Here is a 5,096-nt window from a genome sequence, read left to right as displayed (position 1 = left end):
TTTGTTTATTAAAACTGGAAATTCCTCTGTGTTGGGGTAGAAATGTGGTTTTGGAATTTATTAGGGAAGAAAATAACACGAATCTCGGCCGAATTACCAACTGGCCTGCGTGAAACGCTTCATGAATTTACTCTATCGCACCAGGTGAATTTCCAGATATGCCTCAAATAGAACAGTCACCGTTTTTTAAATCATTTTTTCATTCTCCCATCACATTCGACGATGTAGGCTTATATCATCTGCATTTGAAAGTGTGTTTAAATAACCCAAAAATAAATCGTTCTTTTAGACGTGAATATCTACTTAATCAATTCTGGAATATTCGTCCACATTTAATACAAACACCAGTATTACTTCTCATATTACGATCATCTATTCTCACTCATAATTTTGCTGAAAGAGCTATTAACATCTCAATTTCACACAAGAAAGCATATAATATGAAGGCAACGGTCTTCTGGGATATAGCATCCTGTGATCTCGTAGAGCGTGCACACTGCCTCCATCATTTGTTTTGATGATAAAGGCGGTACGCAACTCTGAAACGTCGTGTAGCTTCTATGAGATTACACGGCGCAATATTCCGATATTTTCATACTTACCGCCGTGAAAACCTAAAATCTCAATATGTTATTTTTTCACCGTGTACATTAGTCCCGCTCTGAATCCATCCCATACTTCTGAATTGTTCAATTATAAGGGTAGTATACACAAAACAGAACATCCATAATATCAATTATGTACTGCTCGCTAGCAAAATGCGAAAGGCAAAATTATATTAGAGTAAGTATATATGCATTCTTTAAAATTAAGAGTAATTGATAGTAAGATTGACCATACTGTCGGAACTTCAGCATATGTGTTTTCGTAGGGAAATCGGTACCAGAATGGAACTTCAATGTAAGTAACTAACTAACGAATTAACTCCCTGGTAGCTGAAACTTGCAGGTCCAATATTGACAACACCAAAGCCCGCCAGCGGATATGATCCTGAGCCAACTCTAATTCCTATCTCTAAGATCCATCTCCTTCATGGTCTACTAGTAGTCGGTTTCCAAAATATTTTACTGTCTTTTCTTTGCTAGGTGATCTGTGCATTTCATGCAGTTCCTCATTTTGTAATATTCTAAATTCCCCACTTATTTCATCCCTCCTAGGCCCAAATATCTTCCTGAGCACCTTGTTTTCAAACTAATCTACATTATTCATTCAAGGTAAAATACTAACATGTTTCACAGCAGTACAAGACGACCGGAAAATTATTGTTTTATATATCCTGATCTTCAGTGTTTTGAATAGCATATTGGATAACAACATTTTTTTAATTGAATAAAATGAAGCGTTCCTCGAACATATTCTACTCTTAATTTCATCACGGACCTCATATCTATTTGTTATTACTGTTCCCAGATACATTTTCAAATGATTTGCTACTTATAATTATGTTCCGCCGTTATTGCTGATGTTGATCTTGTATTACGCCCATGTCTACATTTACTTCTAGGCCTATTAGTTTGCTAGCCTGTAAAAGAGTATCTGCTCTCTTGGTTATGGCAACCATACCTTAATTAACCTAGGAATTTTCTTTGATATTTCAAACAATTTCAAAATGTCATACGCTACCTCCGTTATGAGTCACATGCCTTCCTAAAGTCCCAAATAGTTGGCGTACTGATCCATCATACACCCACTTTTTCTTTAATACTTGTCGAATAGGAAAGATCTGATAAATAATTGACTTATTACTGCGGAATTCACATTGATCGTCTGCTGTTGTTTCATTCATATATGGTGTTAACCGTGCCAAAAGAATATTGGAAAACATTTTATATGACGACAAAAGAGATGCACTCAATTTTGTCACCTATTTTATGGATAGGGACAACAATTGATCCTTTCCACTGTTGCGGTAGTACTTCCGGGCTCCAAATCGAGACTATATGCTTGTGTATCTCTGAGTTCAATGTCCTGCCACCTACATGGATTAAATCCCATTGACCTGATGAAACAAATAAAAATAATAATCGCGGTTTTGGAGTAAGGCTTGTTAGAACTCGTCGAAATATTGTTAATGAGTAGTGTCTGCAATTGTGATCATACAAAACATCTCGTATTTGAAAATGTCTTGCGTACAAAATTAAATAAAATATTCGTTTATAGCGGATAAAAAAACAGTAACCAATCCATACTCTTACAAACTATTGCTTTAAAATTCTTTCGAATATTATTATCATATCTCCACTTAGATCTACCAAGATGTCTCTTCCTTCAGTTTTTCAGTTTAATATTTTGAATGCAAATTCCAATATATTCGTGCTACTTGTTCTCCTTAATTCTATCATCCTAGCAATACTTGATGAAGAATAAATATTATGAAGCTTCTAATTATGCCATTTTTCCCACCCTCTTGTTTATTCCTCTCTCTTTCGTCAGAATTTTCTCCTCAAATTTTTGTTCTCAGACTCCCTGATTATAGGATATACGAGTTGTGACAAAGTTTCTAGGATGCCCCCATAAAAGCCGTATTCAATTACTTAAACACTATTTGTTCCTTTCACCGTTGAAGCACTCTCCTTGCGCGCAAATTCATTTACTGAGTCAGTGTTTCTACTGTTCGAAATATTTCTGAACTCCTCTTCTGGAATGCTCTTCAGGATGATCGTCGCCATGTCACTGAATGTCGGTCGGCAGTGTCTGAAGACTTTGATCTTTCAAACCGGTCTTCAGTTTCTGGAGTAGCCAAAAGTCGGACAAGGCAAAATCTGGCTAATGTTGTGGTTGGTCCAATTTCAATACCGATTTTTGGTCAAGAACTTTTGGACAGCGAGCAGGGTCATTGTCATGACACGAGATCCAAGCATCAGGATAAAGTTAAGGTCTTCTCCGACGAACAACCTCGTGTAATTTTTTCGGTATTTCCAAGTAACTATGCTGGTTTACTCTCCGACCTTGTTAAACAAACTGGAAGTAATCAATGCCCTTGTAAACAATAAAATAAATAAGTACATTCATTACATGAGATTGTGACGTGCATGAATATTTTGGTCTCGGTGACGATGTTTTTCAATTCATGCTCGTGATAATTCTATCCAAAAAGTTGTTTTCTTTGGCCACGTGACGAGAGACATCAGAGCAAACTTCAAGCCACCATTGTTTGTGGTCATCAGACAATTCATGACACCAAATTCGCTGAAATTTTCCTCATTCCCAAAATCTTTAATCAAAATCTTCCTCACAGTTTCTATGTCTAAATTCAGTTACTCTATCATCATTCGTAAACGTAATCGTCAGAAAGAAAAAAACAATTTCGGCACTTTTTCCACACTTCAATCTGCCCGGTGAGTTTTCGGGCACCCAGTTCTTTCGTTGTCTTTCACGTCTTCCCGATCCTCTTTAAACATTTCATTCCACTCAAAGACACTCGAATTTTTCATAGCATCAGCTCCATAAGCCTCTGTTAGCATATGTAGAATTTCACTCCTGCTTTTATCTTACTTTTCACAACACCAAGTGTTAAATGCGTTGGTACAACCTAACACTTGTTTTTCGGCCAGGACGAAGACGCACGTTTATGTAATTCATCCACTGCTTCGCTAGTTCTATCTTATTTGCTTCACAAACGCACAAGACGGAACAGCGGACACGTCGTTACGCGTCGCTGCTAAATTATTGCTCCCTCGCTACTCGATGCGATATCAGGGTTATTCATAATTCCCTGACACATTACAAAACATCGCTAGACTTGAATGGTGCAATGGATGGTAACATAGGGCATGCCGATAGAAAGAGAAATTCTCCAAGTTTATTTTACATACCTCATAAGTGCTCTATGTTTCCGCCCTTTGTGACATGGCAGAAGTCAAGCCCAAACTTTCACGATCAATTTGCGAGATGGCATGATTTGTCTTCGCACCTCAGGCAGATCCCGTGGCAGAGGTGGTCTTTAACGTATCTCCATAAGAAAAAAATCACATGGCGTCAGGTCAGGTGATCGGGGTGACCAACGAAGCAGCGCATGGTCATTGGCAGCCATGCGTCCGATCCAACGTTGTGGCAAATGATGATTGAGGTAGCCGAGGACGAGGCGGTGGTAGTGTGGCGGAGCCCCATCTTGCTGATAAATGAAGTCATTGCTGTGATCATGAAGCTGTGGCATTAGCCATTCCTGCATCATCTCAAGTTAGGAAGTGCCAGTGACGGTTGCCTCGGCCTCTTTGGATATGGAACAGAAAACGTTCAGTTTCGTTGAATCCCGAATGTGCTCAATTGTGGCATGTGGGTTTTCACTTCCCCATACCTGCACATTGTGTCTCTTCACCTTATAAACATGAAACTTAGCTTCGTAGCTGAAAATCAGTTTTTCAGCGAAACTTGGAGAGTTTCTCTTTCTATCGGCATGTCGCATGTTACGATCCTTTGCACCATTTAAGTCTGTCGATTTTTTGTAATGTTTCAGGGAATTATGAATAATCCTGTATATGCGGGTGTTCCGGGAATTTAATTGTCGCTCCTCGAATGCCTCCCTTAGGGTGAAGACTAAGTTTCTCATCCTTTAGAACATTTAAATGTAAGTACTTAAATGACTTTTTTAACTGTTTTAGCATCTAGCTTGTTTTCTTTGTATTACGCATGTTATCGACCTGCTGTTATATTACTGATTACATTATAATGGAAAAGTTAAACACTTAAAAATAAATCCGACGGCTATTCATCCATTTTAGTCTTCATTTCTATTTGCAACTAAAGGTGAGCTCCCGTAATAGGAGCGGGAACGTGCCCTTAAGACGATACTGGCATTCACGTGAGTCAAGAACTCCTTAGGGTATCATCGTTGTGTTAAAACACTTTTGCTTTTCACTTTGGATCGGTTTCTTCCTTCTCGTCTGATCCACAATTGTTAAGACAATATGGATAATCTAAAATATTTATAATTCCCCCACGAGCTGGGGTAACTCAGTCAGTGTATTGATTGGACGACCGGGGTTCGATCTCCGACGGGGCAGAGAATTTTTCCTCTAGCCTCTGCGTCCAGACCGGCTCTGGGGCCCACCCAGCCTCCTCTACAATGGGTACCGGGGTCCTTTCCCGGGGGTAAA

Source organism: Zootermopsis nevadensis, unplaced genomic scaffold (assembly GCF_977971745.1).
Source record: "Zootermopsis nevadensis isolate Lab colony 2312 unplaced genomic scaffold, Znev_1.0 Znev_ptg000030l, whole genome shotgun sequence".
NCBI lineage: Eukaryota > Metazoa > Arthropoda > Insecta > Blattodea > Termopsidae > Zootermopsis > Zootermopsis nevadensis.
The sequence above is the reverse complement of the archived record's forward strand: the minus strand, read 5'-3'. Positions refer to the sequence as shown.